The sequence below is a fragment of the Rhopilema esculentum genome, chromosome 13 (genome assembly GCF_057945365.1).
Source record: "Rhopilema esculentum isolate cy_ngs chromosome 13, ASM5794536v1, whole genome shotgun sequence".
NCBI lineage: Eukaryota > Metazoa > Cnidaria > Scyphozoa > Rhizostomeae > Rhizostomatidae > Rhopilema > Rhopilema esculentum.
Window position 1 is genome coordinate 6125516 of NC_142827.1, and position 22099 is coordinate 6147614.

General features: G+C 35.5%; 1 protein-coding gene across 1 annotated transcript in view; it reads left to right on the top strand.

The window, feature by feature from the left end:
- Nucleotides 1-16692, top strand: part of LOC135692271 (uncharacterized) — a 52088-nt gene extending 35396 nt beyond the window's left edge. Inside the window, exons 4-5 of the mRNA XM_065210367.2 lie at nucleotides 4496-6411; nucleotides 7502-16692. The gene's annotated coding sequence lies outside the window, so the exon portion shown is untranslated. The remainder of the gene's footprint in view (nucleotides 1-4495; nucleotides 6412-7501) is intronic.
- Nucleotides 16693-22099: the final 5407 nt, after the last annotated feature.

The window sequence follows — 22099 nt, forward strand, 5'->3', positions numbered from 1 at the left end:
ATAAAGATTTCTTTCTTGTTGAATATTTGATTTGTTGTAAAAAGTTTATCCTGGGTACTAGAGACTCATGAATCTGGGGATAAAGTATTAAAAACGTCTGCGATCTCAAAAAGTGTTTCTCTGACTAGTTTCGAACTGTAGTTCTTAGACTCAATAATAGAGACTCTAGCACTCTGCCTATAAACAGTTTAGAAATTGTTTTTCAATCCAAAAGATAAATTTTTCGCAACATGGAGGCTTTGTATATAATACATGTTTTCTCGTGCAACAGTTTTGCTTCAAACTCCATTGACGACCAACCAAATTCGTGCTTGCATATCGCTACAAAAAACATGAGACAACTGCACACATATTGATATTTGCATTGCAAAATCAGCATAAATGCAGGTAATTTTGATTGTGGTAAACCGTCGAATGATGCCGCTTTGTTTTGGCTTGCAATACATAAGTCATATTCAGTTTAATTACAGCCAAATATCAATTCAATAATATCTCTTTTCGGTGTTGATATTATGTGGTCACTGTCCCCAGCGTGACCATTCACATTGATTCAATACCATATTGTGTTTATCTGGATTCAACCTTCCCAGTGTCAAGGCGATACATTTTTCATTCTGTATTGAAGATGACGGTCTTCTGTCAAAATAATATATTTTGAGTTTTCGGAGAGCCGTTTGCCGATATTGATACCATCAACGAGAATATTTGTACACTATTAATACCATCAACGAGAATATCTGTACACTATTGATGCCATCAACGAGAATATCTGTACACCATTAATATCATCAACGAGAATATCTGCACGCTATTAATACCATCAACGAGAATATCTGTAAACTATTGATACCATCAACGAGAATATCTGTACACTATTAATACCATCAACGAGAATATCTGTACGCTATTAATACCATCAACGAGAATATCTGTACACTATTGATACCATCAACGAGAATATCTGTACGCTATTAATACCATCAACGAGAATATCTGTACACTATTGATACCATCAACGAGAATATCTGTACACTATTGATACCATCAACGAGAATATCTGTACACTATTAATACCATCAACGAGAATATCTGTACACTATTGCCTCACAATCATCAGTTCAGATGTTTATTTCCTAGTCGAGAAGATCATACGAATAAATCGTCATTTCATCTGAGATACATAATGTCATTAGCGTATTATATGGATATATTAGTACTTAGGATAAATGGTATCAAGAAAATATTACTTGAATTATATTTACGATGCATAGCATCATGAGCGTATCATAGAAATATATTATAGTCATTATGTTCAAGGAAGATAGTGTCATAGAAAATACATTCATAGCACTTGGGATTAATGGTATCAAGAAAATATTAAATAAATTATATTATGATACATATTATTATGAACGTATCATATGATTATAAATTAATTTTTTAGGAAACATGAAATCATTATGATATATCGTCACTATATTTACGATAAATGATATGATAAAAAGCTTTATTAATCATATTTACGATCCATTATATCATAAACTTATCGTATAAATATATTGTGATTATATTTACAAAACATAATATCCTAAAAATATATCGTCCCGAAAATATATTACTTCTACGATACATAATGTCATAATACTAAGAATTCCGCCCGGATAGTGTTCGGCGGTTCTACCTCTTTGCGTCTTCTTTTAACAAACCGTATAACTTCCCCGTAGTGATAATGCACTGGCTTTAAAATGAAAATTAAAAATGACATTATCAGGGAGGCCTTGTTAATGTCCTTATTTATTTATTTGATACTTATGTGTCTCTAAAAATTAATGCTTTTAGTATATTTCTACGATATGATACCGATGTACACCTATTTAAGATGTTCGAGTGGTTCGAATTGCGATAAATATGATTTTTGGTAACGAGTTCAAACTGTCGAGAAAATGGGGGTGTCGTTTGTAATGTCGACAAAGGCTACACAATGTTGCTATTCAGTTGAATTTTCGATGTTTCTTGGTGGAAAGTGCGTGACGTACCTCCTGTTAAATGAAATACCGCTTTATCGCTTTTCGCAAACGGTAGGCGGTCTGTTCGAGGCAACACACTTATTCTGATATGCAGAGAAGGTGATATTGGTGGTGGGTCGTCATTCATATAGTATTCAACAAACTATCGTTACTCGAAATTCGGCTTTATTTATCATGTATTACGACATGAGAATGAAGCACACTTTCAAAGTTCGCAAAATAATTAGCAGCAACCAACAGTGACTGACTGTTTGAATAGTTATTGTATTTTGGAAGTGATTTGTGAAGACCAGAAATGTGATTGGAGACTTTGAATAATGTAATAAGGAATGTGAAATGTTGAAAACAGGCTTTAGAGAAAAAACATCAAATTTATTATAAAATATTAATGAAGTGAGTACTTTTTTACCAATTGACATTGGACTTGTTAAGAGTTAAGTGCAATGCCATTCCCGACGTTGTCATTTCTTAGATCTATTAGAAGAGTTTTTATGAAGTTTTTACAAATGTTAAATAAAAACACATAAACAATGATGTCTTCCTGTCAGAACAATCTGCTCAACTTCTCACGTTACTTTCGATCCACATCTGACTTTGAATTTTCTGCTTACCTTTGGACTTTATTCCTTGTTTATACTCTGACGAGTATCGCATGAGAAGTATTTTAGTATGACATGTTTCCGCTTTTTCGATACCTAGGCTTATTTGGAAACAAAATATTCGAACAAAAGAATAGTTCTTACTTGGTTGGGCTGAGTCTTATAGTAGGGAGGTCAAAGCGTGCACAAACTATTTTGATGCTGTTACTTACATCATATCTTGTGAGAATTGATCTTACTTTGAAGTTGTTGAACTTTGACAGTAAAAAAGTAGCACAACTTATTGGTATACCTACGCGTCTTGTAAATCAAACAGTAATTTACTCTAGTGTAGGGTGAAGTTGATTGTCAATTGTATAGTTCCTGCTTATATCCTGATCAATGATATGGCTGTATTTAAAAGAATCCATGAAAAAAGTCATCAACATAAATTTTGAGCAATCGTCAAAATTATTGAGAACAAAGGAAGTTTGTAAACAATCAACAATTTTCCAAGAGTATGAAGATAAGGAGACCAAAAGCTTGGATCAATGCCAAACGAAGAAGTGAATCAATATCTTTATATTCGTGCTAAATTTCCCGCTTTTGAAAGCAAAACCAATAATTTTTTGTTCATCCTATTGCTGTGTCATTTACCTAGAATCAAAAATAGTTTTCTTTGTGCAATAGAACCAAGATTAAATTATAGTTCTATTATTTTATCGGGATAGTGCTCACCCGGACATAAAAGCTCATTGCTTCGACAATTTTGATAATTCCAGCCTGGAGCAGTCAGCCAATCAAATAAGAAAACACTGTTTTCGTCTTTTTTCTGTTGCAGAATCTATTTACTTAAGTGTTTATCTTATAAATCGTTCTTGCTACCCTTTTGCTGTCCACAAGGTTCTTAGTGATGGCGATTACCGAATGAGTTCTCGGTATGTCGGTCTTGTTCCGAGCCACAATTGCCACCCAAGTGATTTAATCTTTTGATCATCCGTCCATATGGTGCCATGGACAGTGCTCTCGAATTCAAACACAGTTGCAGCATGCTTTGAAAACTTACAAGCACTTGTTTTTATTCCTTAAAAACAGCTCAGTGAGCAGTTGTTTCGTTTAATATTTCATTGCCTCATTATCCTACTTACTTTCTTAAGGTCTTCTATCTTAGGAATCTCGACTATCAGCTCTTTAGTAACCCTTCTGAACACCCTTGCCTTAATTTCGTGCAATTTAAGAGCTTTGCTTGAGCTCTTGAGAACTTTGTTTTACTTTCTTCTAAATGTTGGTCACTTCTTAGTTCTTTCTGCATCTATATTATCAAACCAATCTTTGCAGAAGATTCCACTTCTTCATATCATCACAAACCGTAAGGCACTGCAATCTATCCTGGTGCTTTTTAACTACACAAACTTGTTTACCCATTTTTCAACATTATCTTCGATCTTTCCATCAACCCTTTTCCCAACCAATGCAGTGTGAACAGTTGTTTATATTCCTTTTAACTTCATCAATTTAAAGTGATCAAAGCAATTCTAATTCCTCCATTTTGTACTGGATTTTACTTAGGACATGTAAGCTTACACTTAGGATTTTTACTTAGGAGCTGTAATTGTATCAGTTTGTACAGATCTTTACAATATCTAAGCTTTCAAAGTTTTCAAGAAATGCCATCAGACAATGCAGGTGAATTGTAGCTTTTTTCCCTGAGATTTAGATGTCAAAAGCATAAAGAAAACTTGTAAAGTCTTTAGAACAATATTGAAAGTATCGAGGGGGTAATATTCAATGAGTCTTAACGATTTTGAATCAAAATTTTTAATAATGAAGTTAAGTTTCTTAAGTCAAATGTAGCTGGTTCTAATGTACTGGTATTTTCTCCGTCGTCAGTAGCCGTTTCATGTCGAGAGAAGAAGGATTGCATGATCAAACATGTTACAGAATTACAGAAACACTAAAACATTCATTATTTCAAGCCGACCTTCATTGGCTGCAAGAAGAAAGACAATAACATTTAGATAACATTGAGAATAATCGCAGCATATTGAAACCTTTTGTTTCAAGTGCTGGTTAAATGATCTCCGTATTCCACGCTGTACGTCAGCAGCGATATTGAAAGAAAACAGAAAGATCCCATTTATTAACTGAAATTAATATCAGCCTGTATCATTGGCCTTTGCAAATTCATCTTCGGAAATTCATTGCAAAGAAAACGGTATTAATTTTTAATGCGGTTATGAAGCAGCCATGAATCTGATTAGGTCGTCAAATGTCTGCATCGAAACCAGAATTATATAAATTGCTTAAGTAATTGCAAAAATTCTTGTTATCGTTCACTTTCTCTAAAATTATAAGATCTCAAATTATGTCTAGAGCTGAGAACCTAGGCATTAGAAAGAATGTCGAAATTCTAGGCATGAATCATTCAGGGTAAGGGTCTTTGTGCTTTCTAATTACACTGGCGCAAACTGAAAAACTAAGTATTGTTTTGATTTGTTGTCGTGCTTCAATTAGAAAAGTACATGAAATTGATTGAAAGTCTAATTTTTAAAACATCGAGGAACAGTTTAAGCAAATAATTTCAAAATTATTGTAGCGCAGGATTCACATGAAATTAAATAGCTTCCTATCTTTTTGAGCAAACCCCATATACAACGAAGCTAACGGTGTTCTGAACTAATTGACTGATCTCCTCAATTCAGTTCAACAAATTGACCTGGTTTAACAAAACCTTGAATGTCCTAACAAAGTAACATTGTAACCAACGTCTATTTTAGCTGCCCTATTTTAGATTTCAACATTTTGACGATTTCTTGGCATTAAAGGCTAGAATACCGTACATTTTCCAATAAACGTCACCTTGCACATATAGATTTTAAAGCGTACGATCGAGTAACTTGCTCTGAACAATCTTAATAAAAATACAAAACATGTTTTGTGTTGTTCTGAATGCAATTTTTTCCAAAGAGAAATAGTTGGTTTCGAAATGTTTTCTCACCTCCCTTTTTTCGACTGTTTTTCACTCAAAAGCTGTTTTAGCAAAAGGGTACTAACGTATTACTCCCTCTCATTTTGATTAATATACACATTAGAGTAATAAAAATAGCGTTGTACAAATGTCCAGAACTTATTCTGGGGTCATGAAATGTAGTAGATATGAGCAATGTCGTGCATTTGTATGACGTTCATGAAATTAGCTATTTATTTGTCAGTCTTACGGTGCTCAATGCCATGAAGACAGAGCTGTACACACGTTAACTGCAATTCCGAATTTCCCGTTCAATATGATCACAAGACAACTGAACTACGGTCGTAGCTTGATGTGAACACTCTATATACCGATAGTGCATACAGGTCACAAAGCTGTACGCTTTTCTGCGAGTGTATGTTTTATCACTAAAAGGCGAAATAATTATCGTTAATGTGTAAAATACATCTATACAGGTACATTTAAGGATGGACAATCAGATGTTCAGGTCTTAAGTGTTGGCTGCTGACTACACTGACATAAATGCATTTCAATAACACGAATCTGTTAAAAGGGCAATATAAACATCGAAGCTTCTATGGAAACGATTCGTATTGCTTGAAATGCAAACATTAGATTGCTTTGACAGAAGGCCTGCATTGAGTGAAATAATCGTTTATCAAGGCATATTGTTTGAAATTTGATATTTTGAATAACCATTGTTACATATTTATCAACCAGTGAAATGCTAATGAAGTCATAGCCATTTTTAATGCATCGATCTTGTTGGTTTGTGATGATTAAGGCAAATCGACAGTGCAAGTGGACCATCTTGTAGGTATAATTTTTTCATCTTCTGGTGAACTGCCCATTTTTCATGCAATTTTCCGCCGTCCTAGTATTATTTCCAATGTTTGAAACATTGTTGAGTGTCTCCATCATACAGAGAGATGACTTCCAAGGTAGCAGATTATATAGCAGATTTTTTACTCGATAGATTATGATCACCAAACAGAAACAAAAGTAACAACAATCTGTGACGTCACGACAACCCCGATTCCTGTTTCTTTGAACTACGCTCTTAAAACCTACGTTGGCACAAGTGCACCGGCACCCTCCACCCCCCCCCCCCCCCGTTACGATTTTGCTTAATTTCGACATTTATACGGTTGTCAGTAATACTTTAACTAGCGTAGGATGCATACACACTCATGATGGAGGAAATAATGTTGTACGGGGGAAGAAGGGGAAGGGGGGATTTAGCGGCATCCTTTGCAAGTTAGTTAAACCCTTTGGGTTGTCATATTTTGAAAGCAAATATTGTGCTGTTTCAACTATTTTTGGCCAGCATTATCGCGAGTAAGGTAACAATGTGTTTGTGGCTCTTATCTGTACTTATTTTATTTTGTCTGCAGCCTAGCATCTAGTGTATACAAGGTCTCAAATTTTATCACACCTTTTACTGGAAGGACCACTAATTTTTTTAAAAGGCCTGTTAGCGCTAATATGGACTGGCAGATCTGTTAAAGCTGTTTGTGTGTTGTTCCATAGTATTTTAGTCCAAGTACCATTTTCTCTAATACTAAATACATATGCTAAAATACTAAAACATACTAGAAAAAGTACTGATATGATATTCTTGCATTCACATTAAAATTTTTTGGAGCTGATGTGCTCGTATAACCTACAACAATCCAGTATTTCATTACTTCCACGGTTTTCACGTTCTGTATCTCAAATCTTGCGGATGTCCCACCAGACTCTCTTTGCAGCATTTTTTACAGCTTAACGTGACATAAAGACAGGCACCGATCTACGCTTTTTGTCAAAATTTACAGTCATGAGCTCTTGAAATTGAATTGCTTTTCACGACATTCATTTCACAACCTTTACACTGAAATCTGTATATATATGTTGCCAACTTTCAGAGCTCAAGACCTTCTTCGAAGCTTGCTGATGTGCAGCGCCTGTTGGTTGTAAATATTGTTTGCTGTTTTTCGGAAGGTTGATTTTCCACAGATGTGGATTGTGAGAAAGCAAGTTGAAGCAAATACAATCAACTTCCGATTGTTCAAATTTTCAATAGAAAGCAGAATTTGTTAGAATTATCGAAGTTCCAGTTATCAACAGTTGGCCTGAAATGCTATACCTACAAAATGCAAGATATATAATCAAGCCAACGATATCATCAATCAAAAAATATCACAAAGCGAGCGAATCAGCTGTGTTTGAGTGCAATGCCTCTTTTAGAGTTTTATCTCAATCGAAATCGGGACTGTACTTATGTTTACTTTTCGGCTAGTATTTGTCCTCATCAAGCCTAAACTATTCTAAATACAATCGTGATTCTGCCACTGTTGAAAATAGAAACACCGCTGTTTTGCAGCAGCTGGTTCACGCAAGAAGAATTACACAGATCTTCTATACCATATGATGTGGACAATTACATTAATGCAAGTACTTTGGAAATATCCTTAGATGATCGACTTCTTATCTTTCTTAAGGTTTCTGCATCTCCGCAAGTACGTTCTAGCCATGATAAGCCGGCCATCTTGTTTATCCTCGCTGTAGGAAATATTTACCACTAAAATAACACAAAGTTCCTCTAACTTTCCTAAATCCACCGTGTTGTCTACAGCTGCTTTCCTGAGATCTATAAGCGCAATTATGTTTTATGTTATTAATCAGTTAATTGGCAAGAGATTTAAGACGTTTATTGATAAGAAAAGCAAAATTGTCTGGGGCAATAAGCAGTAAGAAGTTCGTTATTGATAAAAAACCGCTTGTCTTGGTGAAATGCAAAAGAGATCAGTATGAATCTAGGTCATGGATCTTATGAATTATGTTTTCATAAGATTTCAGGTAAAGCTAGCGGATTTGAATTTTTGGCATGTCATTTGATGAATACAACAGACAAAACGGTTTTCAGCTCTACAGCCAAACATGCTTATGATTTTCGAGGGCATATTTAATAAAATCATTAACATCTAAATACATATGAAACATTTTGCCAACGCAATGCTATCTGACATCGGCTACGGTTAAGGATAAAGTAAGCATTTTACAGAACAACGAGAAAAATAAAGCAGTAAAATATCTCGTATATTGGATATTGCGTTACTTTATTTTCAAGCTATACACTTAAAGCTTCAATCACCTCTAATATCACTCACTACCTTTTATCTGTCATATCTCTTTTCTTAAATCAAAATTTGGTGTCTAGTTCAACAAAATTATTTTTGTAAAAACATTTTCTTTAGAGATAAGAGATAAATATAGGAGAATTTCGATAAATGAGTTTGTAGCTAGATGAGTTTCAATTTTTAGAATCAAAAAAATAATCATTAATGAATTGTTAATGTAAACAGCGAGAGGCCTTCTGAACCAATTGTCCGTTCCTTTTTAAGTGTCCGCGTTTAGAACATTGTGTTTCTTAATTCCAACTACAGTGGAATCCCGTTAATACGGCCATCAACGGGCCACCAACGGGCCACCAAAAGTCGGCCGTATTAATAAGGTAGGGTCAAATTTTGGAGTTTAAGGGGTAGAAATTAATTATAACATCCTAAGGAACTGTTCTGCTTAATAGACATCTGGAAATGTAGATAAAATTATAAAAATATATGTTAAATAACTAGTCCCACAAACAAAACGAAACAGAAGTCCTGGGTTCTTGGGCCTTAATCACCAAATCATGTTCACGATTTTGCAAAAAAAATGGTGACTTTTGACTGGCTCGTTCTGCGTTTCAGCCAATCATTTTAAGTGTGGGCAATCACACCTGAAAGCAAGCGACTTTGATAATAAAAAGTTCTTTTGTAAAACGAATGAGATTATTGAGATTTTATTACAGTTTTGCTAAATATAAATGGCCGTATTAACGGGGTTGAATTATAAAGAATCCTGCTGTTTGGGATCGCAAATGCGGCCGCTGGCCGTATTAACTGGGGGCCGCATTAGCGGGGTTTTTTATGAGACTATGTATGACTGTTTTTCCGGGCCAAACAAATGTGGCCGTAATAACGAGGTGGCTGTAATAACATGGTGGCCGTATTATCGAAGTGGCCGTATTATCGAAGTGGCCGTATTAACGAGGTGACCGTAAGGCTGGGTTCCACTGTAATAAGTCTGGATTTTTTTCAAATCAAGTATATAGGCCGAGATAGTATATAATCATAGCTTAGTACAACATTTAACAAAGTAATGGAAGTTGATAACTAAGTAACAAACGATTATTCTGATATAATAAGTTACAAGAAATACTAAGCTACAATGAATTAATCCCTAGTTGTTGCTGGCTGCTTTCACTAAGTTGTCGTGTCCTCATGTTGCCCAACAGTCAGCTAACTTCAAGTGTCCCCAATGTCCTTTCAATAGTGCTTCTGCTTGGGCTAATTCACTAGCTTTTTTCATAAATATGACTGTATACTATTTGAAAAGTCCTCTCTTTGCTGCTTGCGCCTCTCGATGCAATCTGTCTGTCTTTTTCTTTCAAACTTTAATATCAAGATACTATCAAACATTTATTTTTGGCAGAGGAGCGAATTCTGATGAATAGCAACGAGATTAACCTTGAGAGCAATAGTCTCTCAGTGACAGCGCCATGGGGGAAGGGGGGGGGGGTGGCTGTGTCAACCCCATAGCAAACGAAAGCGATTCTCCAAAAGATGATATGAAATGCATAGGTTAAGTTTAGATTGAAGGTTTTCAAAATCTGTTACTAAACAAAGCACTTTCAGAAGGTTTAGCCTTTGATTATTGCAGATATTTGGCATCATTCTGGACTCCTATTCCATTCTTTTCTTTTTATAAGAACAATTTTATAAGAACACGAGCCTCTAAAATGCAGTTTTGAACAACGTTTTATCTCCAAAGTGAGGATTTTTAGCCATATGTGTTTTATCGGTGAATATTCAAACGTGTCAGCAAAGGAAGCTTGTCTCACTAAATTTGTCGGCAAATGAGGCTTGAACACCTCTCTAAAGTGAAAAGCTAGCAATCACACTGCTTACACCCTGTTAATTTAAGAACAAATGAAGGACAATCCAGCCTCAGATTTTCGAAAAAATTGAGAACAGTCAGCCTTAAATTTACTGCTTCTTATAAAAAAAGAGTGCACTTTCGGGCTTCACGTTAGCTGGCTCAACTACTGCCATCCATTCGCACACCTTATTATTAACTTCAATTATGTTATGTCTTGCAGTATTATTCATTAGTTTCTTTCTTTTTCCTACCAACTGGATTCCAAAATAATAAAACATGTCACGTCTTGTTTTGACTCCAGATTGCCCTGGCTTAATCCGATCTGATTTGCAAGGCTCTTAATGCTGCCAAAATCAATTTTTAAAATGAGGATTAAATTCGCAATTTTGACTAAACAATAATTAATCATGTGCAAGCTACTTGGTCTTCCCAAAGCCCCTGACGTCAAATAAGTCTTCATAAGCAACCAGCCTACTTATAATCAAAAACCTTTGTTACTGTGGCAGTATTCCTTTGAGAGTCTTCTGCCCAACATACGTGGGAGGCTGTTATTTTTAAGTCCTCAGTTTTTCACAGAATCTATTTTTATTTATCTGGTGGGAAATGATTTTTTTTATCTATCAAGCGCACTTGAGAGTCATAAACGTGTGCCCAGGACCTACGGCGAAACATTTAAGATTTAACATCTTATTTTATCTTGGTATCACGAGTGCCGTAGGTTCAAATTGCGTTGCAATTTGTGAAGTGAATTAGTGATGCCAAATTCATTGCGAATTAGTGATGTCAAACTCATGGTTTTTCAAACTTATGATTGCAACCAGTTTTAATTGTTAATCTACTGAGATAAAAACGAGAGATAGACAACTGATGCGGAAACAAGGACAAGTTTTTTTTCAGATCACAGGGAACCATGAGAGTTTCCCGGCATGCATGTAAACATATATTGGGAAGTTAGAGATAATTAGTGTTACAATCATTGCTACAACGTTTTTTGCGAGCTGTAGGGAACACAAAAGCAGAATGTACATTGAAAACTTTATTGATTTGGTAATTACCATAGATTCAGCAATTTGCTGAATTTAGGAGTTCGGACCCAAATAAAAAAACCAACTTGGAAACTTTTATTAAAACCTAAAACGCCAAATTTGATGCTAAATTAAGAAACTTTTGGTACTTAGTGCTGATACAAGTCTCTTTTATAAAAGCGTGTACAACGCTTTGCATGATTCTCATATTTTGATATAAGAGAGTTTTACCAATTTAATCTGATATTAAGAAAAATGTCGATGAAAGTCATAGAAAACATTCCTTTCTCTATACAGGGAATATTTATAACGAAAGCAGGTGTCCTTCTGAACACCTTCTCTCTTTGTAGACATTTTTCAAAGAAACGAAAAAAAAGGCTCGTCTTTTGTCGTTTCCCGTTAGATACAGCAGCATATGCTCATATCTGGATTTTTCGAATCCGATTACTAAGGATTATTCCAAACCTCTTAGTTATGATGTAACAAAGGGTTGTGATCTCTACTAACTTGTAATTACATTACACTAGATACGATTGTTTCCAGTAACTCATCAACTTCAAGAGATAACAAATAGCGCGCAAAGTTTCATATCTACCATCGTATTAAATTCAGTGATTAAACACATCACGTGCTCTCAAATATTGCAAATCTTTGAAAAAGCTATTGGAAAAAGCTTAGTTTCCTAAGCCAGAAAGTATTCGTTTGCCTTAAAAACATGTTCTTGGATATTTCTAAGGATGTTTGTCGGACATATGCTAGCTGTTTCTTCTGTCTGTCAAGTTAAAAGTGCTGCTTTTTACAATGTCAGGGTTTTGTTTTGTTTTGAACATAAAGAGGAGTTGCCTGTTTACATGAAATTTTTTTATGCACCAATCCTGCACCAATCCTGCACCAATCATGCACCAATCATGCAATTATGCACCATTTGTTTCAACCCGCTAGGCTATTGTATGTCGCTAGAAACCAAGTCCACTTCATCAGCATCAATCTCAGTCGAAATAACACAACACTTAAAAGTCATTTGATAGAAGTACAGACCACTTGGAAATGACGCCAATCAATGAATAAACATCAACAAAAATGACATGCTATTAGATACCATTTTGCTATTTGTCATAGAACATCTCCAAGTTCTTATGCTTCGACTGATCTTTTTGCACTCTTAAATGTTTATCCCTTTCCATCTTTTCATTCTAATTCCAAACTCATCTTCTAACGATACCGTCTAAGCTGATTTATCTTGCTGAATTTGTTCAGCTTTCAGGTTAGTTTAAGATTGAAGACATCGCCCAAAAATTTATAACCTGCAAATGCTCTAGATTATTCTTATTTCCAACAGAAGTTGAGAAAGAATATCATTAATTGACCAAAACTACCTGACAATAATAATTTTTAGATTAGATAAAAGCATTTCCGTTTAACATTCACTAAGATTTTAGGATTTTAAGAAAAACATAACAAATTATATGGGTAAACAGACTTTGAATGGGGTTTAGACAGCTGTTCTAGGTCCCAAGCTTTTAAAACAAGTTGTAATGCTTGAATTTGTACAGTAACGATTCCTCGAATGCAGCATTTTGGTGTCATCACGCTAAATTTCCCGAAAATCTTTTTCGACGAACATTGTCGTAAAACATTCAACACATGTGCATTTTCCAAAACATGTTCTAATTTCATTGGTTCTGGCAAAGAGTTAACTTGTGCACGGGAGGAATCAGCCTCTTTCCATGTCCGTCAAACGACGATGAGTCTCGTTTCCAAAGAACCCCTTGTATTGATTGCAGTCATCGTTTATTATTGATTATTGCTAGTCTGTGTTTCCATTTATGCGGATAAAAGAGTTTCAAAGTAATAATGTACATAAAACACTGAAAGTTACTCTTTAGTATTCCATTATTCAATAAACACACTTTTACAATGTCCACCGAGTAGCTTGAGTTTTAGGCCCAATTTGTTTTTTCAGTGAAATCTAAGCCTAGATAACGGGCCGCGAATAATCTGTCTTACGTGGATACATTTTTTACATCTTCATCGCATAGCAACCTTCTTTATTTCCTTAAAAATTTGAATTACATTTTCAATTTATGACAACAGGGTGAATGTAGAAGATTCGAATAGAACTGGTTTATAGCAATGTCGGTTTTTTTAGGAATATCGGTTTAACTAATCTCGAAAATGATAAAACTGTTGCTAAATCCTTTGTTTTAGTCTATGATTTTATTGTTTGCAGAGGGTCAAATAACGGTATGTAATTGAAAAGACAGGTAGATCAATGTGTTATCATGAAGAAAAAGAGAGCGCCACAACAAAGTTCTTCTTGAATCATGTTTGGCTCAGAATGGTTTGGAACTTTTGTCAATTGTCCACTTGTAGTTTATAACAAGCCACTCGCATTTAATGAGAAGAAATTTCAATCATACTATTCTGATATCTTAAAAATTTCTTAGAAATACTCTATGGTAGACATTAGCTAAAGTTTTTGACTTTCTGAAAAGCGGACACTCAAAAATCCTTGGATTATTTTTCAAGTGTAGTATTACATGACGTTATTGACCTAGCAAACTTAACTGATTTGCGGGCGTAACTGAGATTGTTTGCTGACAGAATCCGAATCGCCTCTCGAAGAAATTATACCCTGATCATATCACAAGGGCTCTGTAATGACCACATGTTATACCATGGTCCGTCCATTCATTAAATGGTACATACCTCTGTGTTTTGAAATGAACACGAGACTCGACATAGTCTCTAAAATGTCTGTATTTGTATTTGTATTTGTTGCTACCTAGCATCCGAAGGTAGTTTCTAGGACACTGAGAAGCTATGCTTATCGAGTAGTGTCCTGGTCCTTCCTCTCCATGTGACCACACCTCATGATTCCTACGCCTGGAATTACAAAGAGCTGGCGACTCTCCCCACTCTGGGTGAAAGTTTGGTCATGCCAGGGACTCGAACCACAGACCCTTGGGTCTGTAGTCAGCGCCTCTAACAACTGAGCCATCCTCGCACCTAAATGCCAGCGGTCCATCAAGAACACCAGCCCTGTAGTCGATTCCTATCTTGTATTTCTACTTTCCTATTAATCCACATTGTGTGCTTGAGTGTGTCAGGCAGTAGTTGTAGGTACCTTTATTTTAAACAATATACCAAGCTCGACTGAATCTGTTAAGAACGATCACTGATTCGACTTCTAATGACTGCTGATTCATCGATTACTATGCAGTCACCGAAGCCAGAGCAAATCTATTTATCTAGACGGCCCTACCCTCGAGGAAATGTATCTGTTGCCCCATCAAAGTAGCTGGCTTCCGTGTCCTCCTTATACAATGCTCCTAGTGTTGAATCACAAGATAGCAGGCAATACCAGCTTTCTCTTCGTTATCTGCTATGTTGCTAATGGGTACATCAGTTGGGTTTTTTGCCATGCCAATGTTGGCGACCCACGGAAAGGTGCTTGCCCATTCTGCCCTCCGATAACGTTTTTGCTAGAATTTTTTTTGTTCATTGCTTGACGGCGGATAATTATGTCTTCGTAGCTGATCTGCTAGCCCAAGGGTCAGAAACTTTGCTAATTCAGTTGAAACAATTCACCCTGTACGTTTGGGAAACCGCTAATCTTTTGGTGCAATTTGATCTACAGTATTCTTTCCAATTAACGGACACTCTAAAAAGCCGACACCTCTGATTAGTGGAAAAATTTTTTTCCCCGATCGTCTTCTGGTCAAAGTCTCATAAAATCCTTTCTAAAAAGCGGACACTTGATTATAATAATCATAATCATAATCAATTTTATTAACAGTAGGCGGGTATAATTTTGCTGTCTATGTACAATTTGTGTACAAGCTAATTTAGGCCTACTTTACAAAAATTTAGAATAAAAAGCAATTAAGAATGAATAATTAATAATTACATAAATAAAACAATTAGTTTATTAATAAAAGAAATAAAATTGAAGATTAAAAAACAGATTAAATTTTACAATGCGTTTACAGTTAAAAGATGTTTTAAAATTTTCACACCAAGACGACTTTTTCTTATTTTCTAGTCAAGGAATCCAACCTGAGCTACGTAGCATCTACATAATTTGTGTAATATAGGTACTTATTTCATTTTAGGTCAGTCTTGCGTTTATGTCTATATTTGTTCATGCTTCTCTTTGATTAGGAAATATTAGCGTGTCGCGCTTTAGTTTTTCATGTTTTCCGGTATAGTAATATTTTACATGCCCTTTTGCTCTACAAAGTTCCCCCGCGTATCCTAATATATCTAACACCTCCTACTAGTTCATTAACGTATTGCACGATAGATACCGACAATAACACCGGCAATTATTGATATTAGTTTGCTACATTGTAATGCTGTTATATAAAGTAGAGTACGGAGAAACAGAGTTAGTTAGTTAGAGAGAGAAGCGTGGTGCTTGCGAAAGGCCACTGCTATCAAACATGTAGACACTAACTCACACACACACACAGAACGGTAATGGATGGAAAGGCTAAGAGAGGGCTGATGGCATTCAACCCGAGTGGCTTGTGAAAGCACTCGAGGTTTCGTTTCATATATATATAATTTAATGGCGTAACAGTGCTTGTGAAAGGCTGTTTAGTACCTAAGTTTCGATATTGTGTAAAAGAACGTCTTAGCTTTGGATGGAACAAAAGGAATTGATTTTGTGTGTCAAAACGTGTCATTTATTCGCTCGGTCAATCGCTCAAACAACGAATGGTGTCAGAAGTTTTACAAATGTATTACCAGCAGCAAATTTTACAATGGTGACAGGAGAAGTGGGATTATATGGTGCTGGAAACAGACCAGAACCCAGATTCACGAATCAGTTTAGGACATGTACCTCAAGATGGAAGGCGACGAACAACTGTTCACGAGACGACAGTTCGAACACCCTGCATACCATCCAGAGATGCATAGTCAAACCCAGTAGCTGGCAAATATCTCAATCACAGGACTTGTCGATTTCTAGTTTACGGACACAAAATATTCATTGGACGTTTAATTATTTTTCATTAGATTCACTTTAAGAATCGAGGACGATTCAATTTCCTTGATAGGGAGGTATGTAATATAGGTACTTATTTCATTTTAGGTCAGTCTTGCGTTTATGTCTATATTTGTTCATGCTTCTCTTTGATTAGGAAATATTAGCGTGTCGCGCTTTAGTTTTTCATGTTTTCCGGTATAGTAATATTTTACATGCCCTTTTGCTCTACAAAGTTCCCCCGCGTATCCTAATATATCTAACACCTCCTACTAGTTCATTAACGTATTGCACGATAGATACCGACAATAACACCGGCAATTATTGATATTAGTTTGCTACATTGTAATGCTGTTATATAAAGTAGAGTACGGAGAAACAGAGTTAGTTAGTTAGAGAGAGAAGCGTGGTGCTTGCGAAAGGCCACTGCTATCAAACATGTAGACACTAACTCACACACACACACAGAACGGTAATGGATGGAAAGGCTAAGAGAGGGCTGATGGCATTCAACCCGAGTGGCTTGTGAAAGCACTCGAGGTTTCGTTTCATATATATATAATTTAATGGCGTAACAGTGCTTGTGAAAGGCTGTTTAGTACCTAAGTTTCGATATTGTGTAAAAGAACGTCTTAGCTTTGGATGGAACAAAAGGAATTGATTTTGTGTGTCAAAACGTGTCATTTATTCGCTCGGTCAATCGCTCAAACAACGAATGGTGTCAGAAGTTTTACAAATGTATTACCAGCAGCAAATTTTACATTTGCAACAACATTCTTCTCCATTCCATTTTTTTATCCGAGTTTTAAACTGGGCAAGATTTGATGACTCTTTAATTTCTGTGCATATATGTAAAGATATTTCGGACACTCTAATTAACGGACAATATTGTTTGCACAAAATAATTAATAGTTTGGCTTTCTTTTCTTTCCCATTAGCGGACAGTACAAAAAATGTAGGAGCCAGCAAACAAAAAACGAGACGAATGAATATTTATTCAAATATTTATTTCAAACACTTTGACACTTGACAATCTAGTTGGCTTTTTACAGCTTCGAGCTTCTTTACAGCCCAGTTTACCAACTTTTTTGTCCATGAAAGTGTTGTGTTACGTTCAATTTGGTTATTTTTTTTAGTATCTAAGTTCAACCCGATAGCCACTAACTGCCCAGACTACACCCAGAGGTGGCGCCAGAAATCTTCCGACAGAAGGCTTGGAACTGCCGACAGGGGTTAGCAATGACTAAAATATGCAATTTTTGCACATTATTTTGTCAAATTTGCTCCGACAATAACCTAAAATTTCCTCCGAATGCGGGGGGGGGGGGGGGCTTAGTGCTTCCGACGGAGGGGCTGTAGCCCCCCTAGCCCTTCCCTGGGGCCACCACTGATTAGACCTTTCAAATACAAAACTAGGGTCTATTTTCAACTTTGGGACTTACATTGCAAAACTTTCCAAAAGGCGGACACTTCCAATTAGCGGACACCTTGCTCTGGCCCCGACGGTGTCCGCTAATTGGAGAGAATACTGTAGAACGGTTATCCAGCTTTTTCGTTTGCTGTGACACTTTCAGTGACTAAATAGGTATTTTCACTACATTAGGGCCAATTATGGTACATAAAAACTTGTTGCTTCTTTCAAGGAAAGTTATTGTTTAGAATCACATCAAATCATGTAAATTTGGGACACGAGAGACCAAGTATCGTCGAAAACGGACGAGAGAGCTTTCGTTTATATAGGCAATTCTAAACTTTTGTGGAGCGAACCTCCAACGTGTGGACAATGTTCGCGACCACGAGATGGATGATTTTACACCACTTTCGCTTTCTTTGATGGGCTGAAGTATGAGATATAGACATATGCATTGTTTTACCGATACATTTGTTTGTGTTCAGATCCTTTGAAATCAAACAGTTCCTTAGAGATATGGCAAGTGATAGCGTAAAAGGATTCCCAAAAAAACCGAAAGATTCTACAGTTTTCATGCGGAGATAACTCATGTTTTGTCCTCAAGTCTGTTTTCATCTTAATCCTCGGCACTATCAGAAAGGCTGTGATTGCAGCCTTGCCTATAGCCAGTGTATCATAGGCTACTTTGCTTGCTTAGCTTCCAAAAGATAGGCGACAAAGAAGCTTTCGTTTCGTTTACTTAAAGACATTTGAAGAAATTTTATATTTGTTGTATTTATTTTTGCTTATATTAAGGCACTTAACAATTTCGATTGAACTGCTTGCCGCGAATTCATTGACTGCTACTATTCGGTTTTTCTTTGCTTTGAACTCTGCTAGTACCTTAGAAACGCAGTTATCAATATGGCTACATTAAATAGTGTGTTTGATCTTGAAAGAATATGCCTGCACTCGTCAAGCACTATTTCCTCACATCCCGACTTTCTCCTGTCTCTGTGATTTCGTTTGATTTGAACAAGCTTCGTTAGATTTCTTATGTTTTCGTTTCCACGGCTGCGCCTTCAAGTTGTCAAAAATTTGCCCCTCGTAACCAAGTCAGAATCGGTTAAGCCTGTAGTATTATTGATTTACAGCATCACATCGTTCGGGTATAGGAAACACGAAAAGGGACGAAGGCAAAGCGAGAAAAGCTAGATTTTTGGAATCGTTTAGCAACCAAAGTACACTCTTTTTTATAAGAACCAGATAATTTTTGCCGAACCTCGATATTCTTAACTTTTTGATAATTTTAGGCTCAAATGTTCTTAAAATTGTTCTTATTCAAGAGTGATTTTCTGCAAATATTTGAAAGTTACATACTGTAAATAGTTTCTAAGATGTTTTACTGGGTAAAGATTATAAATTGCATAGTTTGTTCTGTTAACATGACATAAATTTCAAAATGCAAATTGCATCTTTCAAAATTTTTCATCTGAAGCTGAGCTTGTTCTAGCCTTGTTCTTATTTTTTGGGCAAATTGAGCCTCGATGTTCTTATAAAGTGTGTTCCTATAAAAAAAGAGTGTAGCAGCCATGGGCGTAGGAGGTAAAGGGGCTGGTGGGGGCGGCAGATACACTAATCAGGCGAAAAGTGTCAAAATCGTTCCATTCGAGCAATTTCATCTCAATGAAGCAGTTATATTCTGACCAATATTAACCAATATTAACCAAAACCAATATTAACCCCCCCCCCCCAACGTTTAGCCTCTGCTACACCCATGGTAGCAGCCCATAAAGATAGAAATAAATATCTAAGAGTTCAAGGAACTAATAATTAAGATCAAATTCATAATTTGATTTGTCTTAATGATAGTGTAAGGCAAACTTTCTATTATAAGAACGAAATATGCTCTCCATAAAAATAATAGTTTTTACTGAGGAGGCTGCCGGAGGAAAGCGAAAAATCCAAGAACGAATTATAATCGTCTAAGTGTGTTTTTAATTATTCTTTCTAAACAAAATAAAGGTACAAAGTTACCTAAATATAACACACGGGATCTACATAATCAAATCATTGGCCTAGAATACCAGTGACCGAAAACATGAATGGTTTTCAGAAAAAGCAGTAATTTGAGTTCTTTGGGTCAATGAAAGCTATATGAAGGCGTGAAACTCCCCCCCTACTTGGCCCATGTGTATCTGCCAGAGTTTCAGAGAAACGTCCAGCGTACTGTATTATTCGTTGCAAACCCATTTGCCAGGTGGGATTGTTTAAATGGTCACTTACCACAAAAGAAACATTGATTAATTATCATATAACTACATCATTTCTACTAGGCCGATGTTTGATGATATTACAAGTGTTGATTATAAAGAAGAAAGTAAACACAACCACTCACACCTTGACCCGCTTAATACGTAACGTAATTGTAAAATGAGACAAAGCCACAACAGACCTGCCCGCGATACGTGAACATTGCTAACACAGTGTTTTCATGCGCAGGAAAGCCGTCCATGTGGAGAAGGAAATGATGATTACTGTTTAGAATAGAAAAACTCGCTTCACAGTGTGCTGAAATCTTCGTTAGCTGCAGTTTAACAACAAGCAAAGGTTTTTTGCCTGGTGAGTAAAAAAGTTCAAACTTCTTTGTAATTTGATCGATGTCATGTTTGTTTAATATTCAGAAAGGAAAACAGCGCCATTCAAATTTCGAATTCAACAGTAATTTGCTAACTATTATGGACGAAATTGTATGTATAGATCGATGGAAAAATGATTGCGATATTCATGAAAGAGGTAAAAATGCAGTACTGTCATTATGTAGTTTGAAAACAGCCAATCAAACAAAACATTTGGGTATCAGTTGCATCTCAAGTTGATATTTTTTCTCTAATTAATCGATCGAAAACCTGATTTTGACGTAGAACATAGAAAGCTCTAAAAATATCCTGCGGCGTCATTCTAGTCAATCAATCGAGCGAGAATTACATTATTTTGTAACATTATGTTATACAGTATAAGGCATAGTATTTATATTTATTGTTTCATTTTATATATTTCATAATAACATATTATATGTTTTATAATATTGTATAATTAGTCTAGAAGTCTAGATTTTGTCCGAAGACACGAACCAACTCATAACTATCTGCAGGTTTGGTTCCGTTGAATCAGTAGTTCTCGTTAGCCTACGGGTGCCTTTGCCACTTCACAACAGTTTCCCTGATATAATATATTACATTACATTATATTGTAATATTATGTTATATAGTATAAGGCATAATATTTATATTTATGATATCTATTTTATAATAACATATCATATGTTATATAATATTGTATAATTTATTTGTTAGGCTGGCCATTATATTATTTTCTTTCATTTATATCATATTTTATATTATATTTCCTTTTATTATATTTCATCATATTTTGTTGTACTTTATTATATGATGTTTTCATTTTACTGTGTAATTTATTTACGATAATTATTAATTATTGTTTACATATATATCTAGCACTGGTAAATATTTTCTAAAAAGCCTCAGCATTCAGAAGTGGTCAGTATATAACAGGTCGTTTCCTGCGCTAAGAAGGTCTAATTCTTAAAAACAACCTTTATACTTACTATTTTTAATCTAAAAACGTTTTAATTCTAACTTTTGTTGCTCGCTCAGCTCATTTCTGTGCCAGTATCTTTTAAATCTGTTTCTCGGTTAGTATCAAAACCTGCTTTCCTTTGCAAGAAGTAGCAAGGACGCTAGAGTTTGGAGCTTGCACTATGTCTGAGAAAAAGGGACATTTTTCCAAAATTTTTTAATCAAAAAGAAGTTTAGAAAAAAGAAAGGGACATTTAAAAAAAAGTGGGTGGGGACAGGTACTTCTGTTGCACCCCAGTTGCGACGTCCATGACTATATATCTGATTTGAAAAATGATCAATTGTGAAGTAGCTCTAACACTGTGTTTCAAAATCATTTTAAAATCAAAATCATTTGTTAGTATGCGCCACATTATCAAAATTGATGGATTTCTTTTACCGGTTTTCCATTTCATGGCCTCAAATTATACGCGCAGTGGTTTCAAAACAAGCCATTTATTTTAACAAATGACGTCATAGAGGTTAAGTGATGGCAG